The sequence below is a fragment of the Varroa destructor genome, unplaced genomic scaffold (assembly GCF_002443255.2).
Source record: "Varroa destructor unplaced genomic scaffold, Vdes_3.0 BEIS01000001.1, whole genome shotgun sequence".
NCBI lineage: Eukaryota > Metazoa > Arthropoda > Arachnida > Mesostigmata > Varroidae > Varroa > Varroa destructor.
The window spans coordinates 46,396,188-46,412,558 of NW_019211454.1; the positions used below are offsets into that span (position 1 = coordinate 46,396,188).

Below are 16,371 nucleotides of genomic sequence, written 5' to 3' on the forward strand. Positions count from 1 at the left end.
TATCCAGATACATAGGGGTAAATGCAGGCTTATAACTCAAAAAGACGTAAGATTATACTTGCCTATTAGTAATGAAAAAAGTTCATGATTTAAACAAATGCTTACAATTGTAGACTTATTTTTCCTTATTTGATTTTTTTTTTCCTCTAGCATTAGAGTTGCTTCCTACGTTACCTAAAGTTATTTTTATCTTTTGTCATCTCTGTACATGTGAACAAATGTACAGTTTTGTTCTACTAAGAACTGGCCTTTTTCTGGTGCCAAGAACGGCGGATGAACGCATACTTGTTACGACAAGAGCCCGCTAGAGTTTTTCTGAATTCGAATTATATATATAAAATGATTTTATGGCTGTATATGCTTATAATAATACGAGACGCTCATATTACTATTACGTAAATGATGCTTACGGCCTTACATCATATATGAAGGTATGAAAGTACCAAGAAAACAACCAACGGCTTATCAGAGATCATTCCAATAATCTGATATAAAATCAAAGCTTGAATGTTGGTCCCAATTAATTAACAAATACAGTTTCAATCAGTTATGCCCGATCTGAGGTTATCTATGAAAGATATGGCTTAAAATACCCTAACCTGAAGAAAACGGGAGCACTTCTTGTGTCCCGATATGCGTATATACTCAGCAAATTGTAGGACGTTTGCCTAAGATAGTTCAACATTTTGCGATCCAAACAACGCAATGCTTAATTATTTTGTGAGCTTCATTATTTTCGCTATATAGAAAATTTTTTTCATTTAAGGATACCTTTTTCCGCTGTCTCGAGTGAATCAGGTAGCCACATTTTGTGCCGTTTTTGTATTCGGGAGAAAGTGCTATAACTATATAGTATTTAGTAGCAATCTAGTCATCAAAGAGGATAATAAATGACTAGGACGCTTGAACCCCGTAATCCAATCCATTTATCAGTAATTACAGTCTAGTACGATAATTAATCGCTGACAGTAAAACATCCGCGATAATAGCAGCAATAAGCACAACCTGCATTGTGACATTTCCAAAAATCATACCTCTTCGCATTCACGAAGCTACAAAAATTGTAACTAAAAATAATTTTATGTTGCTGAAAAATAACGAAAAAATGGAGAAAAGCTCAAATTGCTAACAAAAAAAAAAACTTTTAAATCTAGATAGGACATACAAGGCAATATCTTAGGCAAACCGTAAACAGGAGACACAATTTGGAGTCCACTATAGCAGAAGCTGTGTTATGGACTTAACCGCACACGTCTTAATAAGAGCGCGATTTCTTTCCTTACGCATGCAATTCGACGTCTATTTCTGGTCCTACAAAAACAGCCTTTTCTCGAACAGTTTGCGTGCCTGATTGGGTATCCCCATCTTTCACTTGGCAAACATCCTTACTTTTAATTTAGCAGACTTTACACACGCCAGGTAGAAACAAGAAACAATTACGTGCTTGGCATACAGTATGCCTGTACTCGTGCATTCGAATGACTGACTAGCACCAACGTGAAAGCAACGCTCCTTTCTTTACACATGCTCGTTCCTCTTTTTTTTTCGCTGTCTGATGGTAGATCGAGGTATATACTCCACCGATCGCTTACACTCGACGGCAAAGGATAGCGGTACGGCACTTAGGCAGCATATATCGCGATAATGCGTCCATTATGGAGAGCTTGAGGACGATGGAGGATCGCTCCAATTAGCGTTATCCATCATCAAAACTTAGAGAATTGCTCTCAGTCGTCTCCAGTTTCTTTCTCCACTCGTCGTCCATGGATGGCTACACAAATGACTACGATAAAGACCAACAATGATGAATGCAAGCTACAGGATTCACTATATAGTCTTCGTCCTTCGGTCTGTCTGCTTGTCCTTCAAGGTGCCAGCCAGTTACCCTTCATTTTTTTACGGTGAAAACCAAGGAGGGATGGAAGAAGAACTGCGGAGGGGCAGACGAACAGGTTGATTAGAAGTTTCGTATTTCGCAGACCGCTCTAGTTGGCCCCATTGCCGCGCCTCCTGTCGGCCCTCATGGACAGCCACGGTATATTTCTCTCTCTAAGTTACTAAATAGATGGAACGATGCAAGGGGCGCCCTGTTTATCTGTTATGAACTTGTGTGTGCGTCAAACTTGCATCTAGAAAGCCCCGCGCGCGGGGTTCTCCGTGTATTATGTCTGAAAGAAAAAAAAGTGAGGAAGAAAATACATTCGCAGTAGTAGGGCTAAGTGGCAAGAAATAACAGCTGGCGCTTCCCAGAGACAGAGCGGCCAGATATACGCAGCGTGCAAAAACGCAGCGGTAAGTAAGTGGGCGAGGCTCAGGAGAGCGTCCTGCAGCAACCGAGAAGCAAACAACGTCGATTTGCTCAGGACTTCCGTTTTCCTTACGGATTCCTTCTACTGCGTCCACTTATTCTACTTGGAGGGAACTTATGACAACAAAATCGTTATCGTTATCAATGCCGTCGCCGTGGTCTTTATCAATGCTAGCAGCATCTGCATGGAATGGCGCCGATAGTTCAGCCGTATCAAAAGAAATTGGGCCAGCAGAAACAAGGTCGTAGGAAGCGGCTTGGTATCTACCGTTTACAACGATTTTACTCTGCTATGATGCATAAAATAAAACGTCCATAGACGTAATTAAAGCTATGTTTACAGCAAATGAGTGAACAGGTCAACTGACGTGTTGCTGTTGCAAACAAAAATAGGACTTGCACACCTGATCTAGCGATGTTTATAAACAAAGTACATAGTTGTGGGTTGCCTTCCATGGCCACTAGCTGAAGACGGTTTTGAGACAATTACCGACTATTCTTACGCATGAACTTATTCCTTAGCATTTTTCATTGCTATTTACAGCCTTGTTAATATGATGCGCGACTATTACTGTTGTATAACCTCTACTGACATGCATGTTTTGTATACATGTATATTCGGGGATCATTACATTATATAATAGGGCCACGCTAGAATTTAATCTCTCACGAAACAAGTACACTTAAAAACGTTCTCGGAAAAAGTTCCCTTGGTAATAATTATCTATGGATCCAAACAATACTGCCAGCAATAGCACTTATAGAGCCCAGGATATATCTTGGTGCAGTTCATTTTCTGATATCGTGGCTTCATCATATTTGAACAGAGGGCAATTGGCATCTTGGGAACCAAATTGACGATATGGGGTTTTCCAGAAGTACAAGAATAAACCATCAGTAAAGCGGCGCAGCCGGGCACACATCCATTCATCCATCCAGCTCCCAATATAGCAGCACCATATACATGCATAGGCTACTCTGAAGCGGTCCAGAAATCAAAAAGAATGCTGCCAATACCTAGCTTTTCGCACAAAACCGTCTTTCCATAATAGAAGAGTTTTGCAAGACAGACGTAGCATTTTAAGCAGTACCATAAGCAATATCCATCTTCACTATCTATTGCATGGTATAATACGTGGCTATTTTTAGTGTTTGATGAAACGACCATCGAGCTTCTGCACTCAAATGGAGATATTTGCCTACTTTTTTCGTGTTTATCATTCTATTCAGAGCGTTCTGCATCGATTTTTCGACTACATATGAAGCAAGCGTGATACGCAGACGTCTCATTTGAGACAAGCTAACTTGGTTCATAGCCACGGCTTTTAAAAATTATACATGCCTTTCTTTGCGTCTCGGTTACACAGATTCGTTCTTTCTTCTGCGGCCTATAATAAGCAGGCCCATCAATTATAGCTTGTAATAGAACCGCGTACTTTTTTCGCGCAAATGTACCGCTACCTCGACTTGTCGTTTTCCCTTAAACTTTCACACCGCTCGTTTGTAAGTTGGCCGTTTGTAGGACATAATCTAGCCTCTACATATGGATGCTGTTAAACGCTATGATCCCTGTACAAGTATTACATCGGTCGTTTAAAAAATGGCTTGGTTTCACGTGATCAGAATGCATTGTAATTTCAATATTCATTGAGCATATTTGTGATTTTGAGCTCATTGCCGCACACGTACCACTACCACTAACACATTGACCTGACTTGTTGTCGGCAGTTAGCAAATCATGCCTACCTATCGTTTGTTGTCGAGTCGTTGAAATAGGGCCGGTGGCGAAAATTTACCAATGGTAAACACTCAGCACGGATTTAGATTTACTCAAACGGTGCAGCTGGTCAATAGAAACGATCCTGGCACGGAGTGAGGATAATTTACGATACGGCTGATTGGAAAATCGTAATAGTGTACAAGTTTATCGGATCAAAAAGCATTTCTGTTGTCCCTGTTAAAAATAGGCGTGTGGAACGGTCGGCAACTCAACTTACGACACCTATTGTTTTGTCATTAGAAGTCTAAGTTCTCGACGAGTCACTCCACTATAAACTTCTTAATCTACCCCACAAGTATCTGACTGCTGAATTGGCAGGTCTGAACAGACATGATTGTGTTGTAGCACTGTTGAAAGGTATTTCAAGCAACAAAAAAGGCTAGTTGCTGATTTAGCGATGCACAAAACGGTCAGAGTATTTTATAGCGCAAACAGGAAAGCACCAAACGTAGACCCTTTTGAAGCAGTAAAAGCGACTATCAATATGTACACTATTATTTTTAAATATCAACTCAACTCAGATTATAACTTGGTAATAGTACTGGTTGAACTAAGAACCGAGCCTGTAGCGATACAACTGAAATACGTCGAACTCTATAATGTCTAAAACGATTTTAACATACGCAGTTCGTCATTTTGAGGGGATATCATGAAGACCCAATGTTCCGTCCATATAACAATTCTTTCCCCTGTTCTCTGGTAGCTGACCGACGAAGCGTCAAGGTCTCGTTTTCTTGCAAATCAGTCGTCGTCTGTCGTTGCCGTCGATTTGCCGGTTTGGCGGGGCTGGTTGGGCCACTGATGAGCTAATGGCATCCCATCTACTCTATGCGACTTTAACATAGTACTGGCAAGGCTTCAAACACCAACGTCTTCGTCCGTCCTTGACATTATAGACAGGCGCTGCATTCTCTCCATCTACGACTGCATTTGCATACCGGTGGTCATTAAGCAAAGCTACGTAGGACTACAAAGATGCAAGCTACTTAGCTAGTTGAGTATGCACTGGAAGCTTTGGCTGTCGAATCCAACGCGGAGCGCAGACGTTTTGCGTTGTCATATTGGTTGCTACCAATGATGCAACGTCGTCTTATTCAGACGATCACGAGCTGTCGAGTTGCATACAGCCGGAGGTCAAAACGAGCCAGAACAGAACACTTATTAAGACTTGGTCTTCCTTCTGTTAGTAGGTACCAGAATCTTATATCGTTCGCCATTGACAGTTGCTTGAAGTCCGTCTTTAGATCACCCATTCATTGTATGACAGCACTGTGCAGTACATTACGTGCACCGCCCAGCCCAAAATTACACACCTGCGTAGCCATTGTTTATAGGTCGCCCTGAACGAAGCGCTCGGCAATAAATCTGGGCAAACGATAATGCCCTCTGATACAAAACAATGTGTCTACTATAACTGCTACCACGACGCAACACTTTTGCAAAGTTCTGGGGACCAGGTCAGATTGTTCCAGCCTTTCAAAACGTTTGTCCACCTTATAATCTTTGTTCGATGTCGTGCAGTTGTTAAGCAGGGCATTTGCGGGTGGACACAAACGAGGCAGATGCATAACAGCGCCATCGGTTTCGTAGATAACGACCAACTATTTGGAACAGCATCTGGGTTATGTGTGTTATGTCGGCTATCATACATACACAATTAGTTTTTACGTAGCCGGTATTTGTAGGATGGTAGCAGTATAGGTGGGAGAAGCGACGGATGTTAAACAAGAGGTTGCGTTGATTCGTTCATTAGAGAATGTGCATCGTTTGTCGAGAATGCAGACTGGGGCATGGAGATGCCATCACGCCGTTATTTGCGGCCATATGCTGCGCGACACTAGATTGTTGCAGTAATGTCTGCAAAGGGCATGAGTAGTCTTTATATTTGGACGATTGAGGCGCAATTATCACCAATGACTCGAAGCAGGTTTTGGGGAAAAAGCTGCTCAACGGATGGGTAGGCAGGCGGGCTTAGGGAAGGGCTAAGGTGAAGCCAGGAAAGCTTTCCTACCAGCTGCCAAACAGAGTACGATCGGTTCGTAATGCAGTAATTGTCGTCTGCTTTCCGCGTCCCCAACGGGCGCGAAGAGGGTGTAGATCGTCAGAAAGTGCAATGGCCCGCGAGAGGCAAGCGATCAGACAGGAACCATTCGATCGCAAACGGCAATCGTATGGACGTGTTCCTGTCTACGTTGAAAGTAGTACGATGATTTGACAGAGGCAGAGTTCAACTCGTCCGCTACAAATTCCAATTTAATATATATATATATATATATATATATATATATGGCGATCATCATTAGTTTCTGTGCGCATTCAAATACCTGTTCTACTGATTCATACACATGTTATGATTTTATCGAACATGTGTATCTAAGCACCTATTAAATATACATATAATTACTGATGTCCGTGTTAATCAAAAAAACAAATACACATTTTTTGGTACAAAATCTAAAGAAAATTTTTCACTTCTTGTATTAGTTTCCGCCATTTAAATAAGATATCCCCAATCAAAAGGCTTGTTAAACTTTTTGCGAACTTCCTGATTATAATACCTTAGTTATTTTGCTGTACACACCCTACTATGTTTTTGCGTCTATGAGTAGACCTGCAAAACATGCCCGGCACGTTTCTATTTTTACAACGGCATCAGAACCTTCATAAATTAATCAATTTGTTTCACACGAATTACACACAAAGAGCAGTAAAATAGCGAAAATGTACGTTAAAAGCATATTTATATGCAGGCATAATGAAGTTTGTACATTAACTGCGTATCCGTATTAGGGATTCAAACAATGATAGAGTATGAGGCAAATGTGTGCTTTTCGATCGAAGTTGATGTGGTGTGAATAGCTAAATTTACACATCGTTGCGGCACTTAAGCGGCGGCCCTGTTGATAACAGAGAACCAAAGCAGTAAGTCCCTGCACTTTATTGGCATATATCTATCGATTGATGAGACATTGGAAAAAAGCGAGGGATTGCATCTTGGTATATTCCATTAAGTGTGGAGACCCTGCGTGCCGCCCTAGATCGTCATGTGAAAACCTTGCATCACATTCTCGGGGCCCCTATACGCGATGTGCAAGGGAGCAGAGCAGCCCCCTGTCTCCCTGCATTTAAACGAGTGATGGCATAGCTGTTCTTTTCACTTCGTAAGTCGACAGCGGCGATCTATGAGAACAGAGCGCGAAACACCTCAGGGGCTCGTCTTGTTTATAGTTCCGTCGGAAACGCTTCACCAAAGCAAAACGAGTGCGAACCACTAGCTTACTAGTTTTTGAAAAGAGGGTATTTTGGGGGTTCGCAAAAGGAAAAACGGCGACAGCATTTGCTAGACAAAGTCGGACGGACTGCCAACCAGTTTGCTGCTTAATAGGGGAGGGGGGCTCGCGTCTGGTGGCTGCCCAATCCTTTTCTTTTGCTGAAAAATTGGAGGATTTTGACGACCCACTGGAGTGATATACCAGCTCCCCGATCTGAATGACGCTCACCAGCAGCACCGCACTTTGAGAACGATACCCAGTGCCATATCAGTAATGCCCCTTTTAGTTTTTACGTATCTGAACATACCTATATGTGTCCAGATTATGCAGATGAGAATGTTCGCGTATGTGTTCCAAAGGGTGACGGAGCGTATGCCCTGCTATCTGCCACCTGGTAGTAAGGTGAGTGGCGGGGATGGCTAAGCAAGTTAATATCGTTGTTGAATATCAGCTCTCAAGAGAGAAAAAGAACAAGCGAAAAAGGAGCCATCTTGAAGAAGTCCTGTGAAACCCAACCGGTTCCCTCGGCTTGGCATTCGAGGCCGTCGTTCCAATTTTGTCCCGCCATACTCACTCGCTCGTCTTAAGTCCCGTATTCGTTCAAGTCCGCGTGCGCTCTTCCGTTTTTTCGTTTCCTCTCGTCATGCTTCGTTCCACCGTCTTCGTTTTGCCCCTTTTTCCTCTTATATACGATGCGGCCAAAGTGCGTTTGCCAGGCGCTCTCGAGTGCCAGCTTCCACGATGCCGTCCTTCTAACGGCAAGCCACTGCAACTACCGGACATTTCCCTACATTTTACCTTGTTCCTGGTCTCGGGTGCCCGTTAGTCCGCCTGGCGGGGATCCTGTCTCTCCGGACATGGGCAAGACCGTGCTTGTCCTCTCCTTTCTCATTCAGGACACGAAGCCCCTTTGCCTCCTCTCTTTTTCATGACAAGCGAACGCCGAGAGCAAAGGGGAGAAATTAAAATTCCTTTGAGCGACGACGCGAGACCGACCAGCTAGAGACTTCCACCCGACGCCATACATTCTGACTCTAAAGCTTTAGTCCACTGCGGCTGCTGCTGACTCGAACACGCTGCAAAGAACTGCCTTTCTTGCGCTTCTGACGCTGAGAAGAACGATCGTGAGACGTCCTTTTAAGGTGCAGTTTATCGTTGAGTGTCTCTGATCGGACATTGGCAAGAGGTTGAAATACCGAGACACTTTGTCTTGGCGCATTTTCACAGTAATATAGAAAATACATATTTTAAAAGTATTGGAATCCATTGGACTCATCAAGTTCTTTATAATGTACACACGCGAATGCGTGAACAATCAACCTCTAAGCGTGTTAATCTTCTCAGCGGAAATATTTATCAAACGTGCTTCCAGCGTGTGGCACAACGAAGGCCACTAATATGGGCGTATTATTGCTGGTTCTGTACTGGTATTTCGTCTTATTCACACCAAGTTCTTGATTATTAAAAATCAGCGAACAAGTTCATGTTCTATATCTTCTTTTTGTCTGCATCCACTGTGCGCGAACGTTTGTGACCGCTATGTTGAGAGTGAAGAAAACGCCAATCAAAGCAGAAGCGACATTTGTAATATCGTAAAGATATCTCCAAACGGACGAGACGACAGATTATAACTGAATTTACTTTATCAGTTAAAAACGTCACTTGACTTTGTCCCTAGACCATTACTTGCAGACAATTGGTGGCCCGACTGTTGTCATTGTTGTTATTCCGATCGCTGCAGCGATTGTAACCGTCCCTCTACTAGTAGATATAAAACGGGCTACCACTACTGTTCATGGACTTCTGCGAAGTGACAGCACTTTTCCTCTACGTGCACACACATACACACTCATAGATAATAGCCACGCAAAGCGGTGGCGCTACTAGACGAGCTATGAAAAAGAACAACATCATCCCGTCCACCAGCATAGTCTCTTCCCTTCCCATCGGTCATCGTCCTCACTGCAAAGTCACTCTAAAACTTCACAACTCCTGCGGTGCCCATTTCTGGATCACGAAGTGCTCAAAAGGCAGAGGAAGAAGTTACTTCTCTTGAATAGAAAGGGGGTAAACAAGAGTTGTTGCAAAAACAACAGGAGAAAGGAGATAGCCGAAGGGCAAGACTAGCGGACGTTAATGATGACACGAAGGGAAAAGTGAGTCAAGCGAGGGTGTACTGACCACAGGAACACGTATTTATAGCTCCAGAAGGGCACAACGGCGATTGTGGAACGAGTGGCGGCGGTCGATATTGGCGGTACGTAAAAAGTGTCAATAACTAGGCCTTACCAGTGAACAGGTTCTTCTGGCCGAGTTGTACACCTTTTGGCTTCCTTCCGCCTTGGGTTAGGTTCCATGTTTGTCTCCAAAAAAATCCTCTTGCCTGTTCTTGCCACACTGTCCGAAGCACAAAGTTCATACAAAACAAAAACCTCCCACTCTACAGCTAACTCTCCATGACCATAAGAGCAGAGACGCAAGCTATCAATGCCAGTAGAGACAGACTTGGTCGGACTGCCTGCCATCATATAGAACGATAGGAACACGGAATAAAATGAGAAAGCAGCAAAAGTACACGAATCCGTAAAAAAAATTAGTATCAGTACCAAACTTATTGGGACCGGGGACTCTGCTAGTGGGTTCCAGGTGGTTCTACCTTTACCACTCGGCTGCTGGAAGAAATAATATCTTTATTTGAAATTATTTTTAGGAGCAGTTAACTATCAAGTTAACACTTTTTTTTTTTTTTTTTTTTTTTCATTTTGTCACTAACAACAACACGCATAAAGGATGTAGTAACGAGTCATGTAAAAGTTGCTCACAAATCAGCCTCTATCTATCCATTATTTTTAGTTACTTCACGCTTTTGAGGCTAAGGTTGACTATGTCAATACCAAATATTCTGTGCAAATCCAAATATGTAAGTTAGTCACGTCAAAACTGTAAGTTCACTATAACCGTGCACCAGGTGCTTTACTTCCGTCTCAGTTTGCCTAGTCGCGTCCAGTCTACTTAGCCTTGAACGGAAACTAGCACTACCAATTATCATAATTTTCGAAACACTCCCGCCCGTTGCTGTAATTTTTTCAGCTGTTGTGAGTGAGCTAAAAGAGCCCATTTCATATGCAAAGCTGGCGTAATGTTGACGTTGTAAACTGAATTTTTATTTTTACAAACATCAACGGAAACGTAATTTCAGATGCAGCAAAGTAAAATGCGAGCAGATCCGCATAATAGCCTTTGTCGAACCAGCGCATAAAGAGAGTCACGGAAGGCATAGCGAAAGCAAGAACGATGAGTTCTCGTGTCTACTTCGACGGAAAACGAATAAACAGAACGAAAAGGACGACGAGCACTGGGAATAATTTCTTCAAGTGGCAGGTGACCGAATCGGATGATGACTAGCGGGTTTGAGGGCAATGGCCCCGGCGTACGGCGACAAGAAGTACTCGGTGTACCAGTTGTGCCGCTATTGAGTTCTTCATATCACTCCTCCTAACCCAAGTGGTCTCCTGGGTGGAGCCATCACGACTATTCGACTTAGCGACGTGCGCGTTGACCACCATGCTGCGTCCATACCAGACATGCTTTCTGCCCCGTACTTGTCAAGAGGCCTAGCGAAAAGAATTGGGTTGCATGGGTATCGCACGGTCACACACTGCTGCGAAGCAGCGGAAGACATAAAGGAATACAATGTACCATTGTGAAACGCCCGGGAAATTGGGAATGAGAAATTGTCACTGTCACTCGCTTCCACGGTGGATCTGACCAGTAGTCATCAAGCGGTAGCGAGTTGAGACGGTGGAGAAGAAACTAGAGAAGGACGGACTAAAGAAGTGCTTCTTCATCGTAACAACTTCGTTGTACTACTACAGTAAAAATGCGGAGTCGGCAACCCTGTGGCTTTGGGTCATTTTTCCGTAACACACTGTCGGATACAACCGTTCAGGCGGTCTATTATACTGTATAGCCTTGGAGCGTTGGTGAAAAGTGGAAAATTGCGAAGCTGGCATTGTTTTTTCCTCTTTGGTTAAGGAACGACCACGGTAAGCAAAACGACGATGTATATGGGAATCGTAACTGTAAAAAGAAGGTTTCCGGAGCGTGCTCTGCTCCGACGGCGAAATGATTATCGAATTCTGTTTGTTTCTATCTTCCGTCAGCCCCGTGTTATTACCGTGTTACACTTGATACTAATCGTCTTTTTTGTCTGTTCTGATTGCTACCATAAAAAGCATAGGGATGACTTTGTTTTAGGCGGTTACCTTCGTTAGCATGCTGACTAAATTGACTAACACCCTGACATTTAGAGTTTTACACAAAAGTTCATCCATGGCCAATACTATAAATCTCATTAGCAGAGCACAGGTTTCAAAGTAAGCGAATCAGATTTGAGAACGCTTTTACGGAACGTTTTATTTGCTTGGATTGATGTCTTCTATTATAAACGCCAAGTCTAGGTTTTAAGCATTGAACGACTGCTTTAATTATTTTGGGAAGTTCTGTAGAAGTCTAAGGGAAATACAGTGAGCAACGAAGGATCTGAAAAGCCACACGTTGTGTCTATCTTATCCTTTTCAGACTCTGCCACTTTTAAGTCCATTGGGAATACAGTATTTTGCAGTCACTCAAAAGAAATTTGTCTGGACGATGGCCAACGGGGTAAGCATTTCGAAAAGTTTCATAAAAAAAAAACTGTCAAACATTACTGGATTAAGGCCTCGCTAAAACGGTTCGACGAACAGTTGCGAATGGTCAAAACTCTATGGGAAAAATAAGCAAATAGGGTGTGTTTTTTATGAAATGAATAGACATGATGGGTTGATAGGGAGAAAGTTCTTCTGCGTGTCCGCTGCAATATAAAGACGACACTGTTCTGCTTCAAATTTCGAACAGTTAAAATACTAAACTATTGAACTAACTAGCGCTCAATTGAAAAAAAAAAAAAAAAAAGCAAGCTTTTAATAAGTCAGTGAAGTTGCAAAATGAAATTGCTCATAACGACACAGCTTTGAGCACGCATAAAGCCATTTGCTAGCTAAAAGTGAAAGTGTTTTCATATGCGGCTTGTTCGCTAGACCTGGGTTTCTCAAACTATCGTATATTAACACAGTTCTGATCTATTCAAAAAACAAGGAAATGTCTCTATTACTCTTTCGGATAGGACAGCCGAGCATTCTAAAGTGTTTGATACGTACCAAAAGGCCGCATATCATAATGGCAATTATCCCAATGCCTGAAATGAAAAGTTAGAACTCATTACTATTACGCTTCCAACAGTCCCGATTGGACTATTCAGTTAAGAGCATTACAGATTAAGACAGTGTCCTTTTGCAAAAAGTTGGAGTCAAAAAGGTTGAATATTCGCTCGCGCATCAGTATTATAGCTCCTCATCAGATCAGTTTGATGCTTTCTATTTGCAGCAATCAATTTCTTCCTACAATCACAGTTCTACCAAATTCGTCCGTTGGCCAGAATTTGATCTCTGACTCGCGTAACGTACATTTTTCGTACTTAGCTATCTCGTTGGTTCAATAGATAAAGCACAGATGCACCGTTGAGCAGTTTTAGTTTCGATCCTCATCTGAAACTGAGAGATTATCTTCGTATCAACACTTGATATTAATCCACTTATAGACGCTTTCGGTCAGTATAAATATATAATTCACACCGCCTGCGCTAGGCTAGTCCGCTGTATGCTAGTCCCTGTTATCGTGTATACAATATTTCGTCGTCTACGAAAAGAAGTATCTATATTCTTTTTAACATGTATGATAAGCTGGACAAAAACTATCGCAGCAGCCAACCGCCTATTCGCCACGCTGACATGATACATATCTGATGCCCTGAACTTCGATTACCTGGTGTCGAGAGCCATGCGGGAATCTCTGGTCTTGCAGTCTCCATCATGACCGACCTAACACTATTCAGTTTGTCCATGCAGTGATCGACAACGTGATCATGCTTCTAACCTCACACGAAGAAGACTCCGCTTCTTACGATATGTCGCTTACCAAGCTACCACCAACACATCCACCCACGACCACTACTACGGTCGATGTCTCGGAACTATCTATCTATAGGGCCTCTTCCGCTTTCCCCCATCTGTGAATGTTGTCCAGGCTGCGATAGCGAACAGAACCAAGCCGCGACGTGCGGTCCGCGGTACGTGACCTAAGGAAACAGAAGAGCATTGCCCATTTGGTCAGTTTCTGGTGCGAGTTGCTACTGAGAAGGCTGAGCTTCAGCTCCAGCAACCCTGCCGCTGCCCGCTGAGTAACATACGGCCACGACTACACGCTTATGCGGCGGACAATATGGGCCGCTGTGGATCAGGGAATCTTCGCCTGCTAACTCCGACCTCGTATGTTAGCTTCCTCTCGCGTCCGCATCACTAAGCAATATGACTAGCTCCGAGCATCCAGATCAGAGTGAAACGAAACTGTGTGCTGACTCATGGTGCCACCAATTCCGTTGCTTCTCCCGCTACAATTGCTGCTCTGACAGGCTGCCGCCGTACACGCAATGAGTGGATAATGCTAACTGTCCCGGTTGTCTTTGGCGTCCGCCTATATACTGTATTCCGCAACGATCTGGCGAACAAACTGGCTGGGTGACCGACTGCTTGCAGCCGCAACTAGCGAAACCCCACGCCTGTACGACGGAAGCGGTAGAAAAGCAAGAGAGTCACGATTTTTTCTGCTCCTTCTCCTTCCACCGCTGTTGGATGTCCAGCACGTCATCTTGTAGCTTTTAGCGTTTTCTATGACTCGATGCAGACTAATCGGCCTCCGCTTGCCCGTTTGTTCGTTTCATCTGTCCTTATCCTGCCCATGACGACAAGAACTATCATTGTAGAGCTGTGGTGATAGTCGACGCCAGGATTCCGTCACCGACCTAGCGTCTGGGTGGCAAACAGACACCTAATCGAAAGTTAACATACGCTCACAGGGGTTGAGGAAGAAAGGGATACAAGTACAGGGATGAAAAGAAACTACGATCAGAGAAAAAAAAACTAGCGCCACGAACCTACCAGCGAGAGGCTAGCAACAGCAGCCACGAGTGTCTGACAACGCCGGTAGTGACGGCACCTGCCTGCGGCGATCAGTAGTAGATCGCGCGTAAGCTACTGTGTCGTGTCCAATATGTACTCCCTGCGTTCATTGCAAGGAATGGAAGATCTTGGTTTTAAGACCGCCAGCAGTAATTACCATCAACTCGATTATTTAGCGACGACGGGCGAAATTTATCGAGGCAATACTGCACGTATGGATCTTGTAGAAGGTTTGATTTGTCCGGGTTTTCTATGCAAGAGGGCGGTAAGGGCGATATACAGAGACGGAGAGGCTTTTATCATTTTCAGCGACGATCTTGCTGGCTGTGATTAAAGCAATATATTTCTAGCTGATCAAAGCTAACATATTTGAAACCAAATCATTTGTGATTATATTCGTCGCATTATTGAGTATAGTTTTTACGCGCTAAAACTACAAAATTTAATCAGCACCAATCGCGTTTTTATGCAACTAAGTGTAAGCTGCAACCTTAAAATAGCTAGGGAAAAATATGATATAAATACAATGCACAATAATAATAAGAGTAGTGAAATTAATTTAAATTCATAAAGTACCTTCAATAAACTTGGGATGGGTGGGCCACTAGTGAGCCTCTCCCTTAACGGATTGAAGCATAACATATCACAAAACGTGATAAAATGATCTTCCGAAGCTGGCTATTTGCGTAGCTGTAGCGGATATTAATTCGAATACGGTAGAGGAAAACTGAAGACCCGCACCTCAAGAAAAATCGTTTCACAATTATGAATATTAACGCTCATAGCGAATTTTCGTCAAAAGAACGTGATTCTAGTCTCAGTCAGATCACTTTGAGTGATACTTCTAAGTTTAAAGTATCTAATGGAATAGGTTTTTAACAGTATATTAATTAGAGAAAATGTTTGGTAAAAAGAAAAAGGTAACCCACGCCGACCTTACCATGATACCCATACCGGTACATCTTACCCGATAATAGGTAATAGGGTCGTTTTGATATCTACATACTCAATTTTTGAGAGCAGAAATTTAATGCGTTTATATAACAGCAAACAACTGTAGGAAACATGTAGGTCATTGCACTGAACGTTTCGCATACAAGATGGTCTACCAAGTAGTCCAGGTTCCGTCGTAGAGTGATGATAATCTCTTTTTATTCGATTCCACATTGCCAATATCAATACCCAGGCGTTCAAAGTCCATACAGCATTTCCCTCGTTACTAGAAAAAAATATATAAACTTTCTAAGTATCTTAAAGCACACTCTGATCAATGGCGGGTGTATCTACCGTTGGACCTCTGTAATTTTTGGGAAACCCACAATCTAGCTATGTCTACTTTCCTGGGCTTTTTCATTATTTACTAGTCGCTACAGTCGTTTTTCAATTTTGTGTAAATTTCGATTTTTTAAAGCCAGTAATATTTTATCCGGTTTTTGGGATTATTTAAATCTGCCTAGCTAGAATAAAGTAACGTATCTTCTGGAAAATGTGCGTTGACATACATAGTGTTCGCTACGTTTGCGCTATAAACATCCGGTCTAGCTTTCGCAGGAAGGATGGTTCAAACAAGAAGAAAAGGCTCCTACAGGACACTCGAATAAGGTCAGTTTTATGCCAGTAGTAACACAATCGTCTCTTTGGCGCCATCGACCTGTGATGAAACGCAAGTCAATGCTCTGCCTACTGAATCGAAAGGGCTCCAGCCAGCACGCTGCCGGATTGGGAGTCTTAGCAAGATCGATCCCGGTCCTCGTCCTGACAGAAGCCGGCTGCAAACCGAACCTCGTTGACCCAACCGACTGACACTGGCCGTAGCTGCTGCTGTCCGTTAGCCTCCTGGGAAATACGGATTCAGTTGGCGGCGAAGCTCGTGCCGCCGTCGATAACGTTGCTACAGTCATCGAAGTTTCCGTTGCAACAAGGGTCCAATGTTTGATTTGGATTTTCAATTTCATG

At 43.1% G+C, this 16,371-nt stretch overlaps 1 long non-coding RNA gene across 7 annotated transcripts in view; it reads right to left on the reverse strand.

The window, feature by feature from the left end:
- LOC111255331 (uncharacterized) overlaps window positions 1-16,371 on the reverse strand; it is a 98,597-nt gene that overhangs the window by 55,170 nt on the left and 27,056 nt on the right. For all 7 annotated transcript variants that reach the window (XR_015322087.1, XR_015322074.1, XR_015322069.1 and 4 more), the window contains exon 2: window positions 12,559-12,596. This is a non-coding gene — a long non-coding RNA (uncharacterized LOC111255331). The remainder of the gene's footprint in view (window positions 1-12,558; window positions 12,597-16,371) is intronic.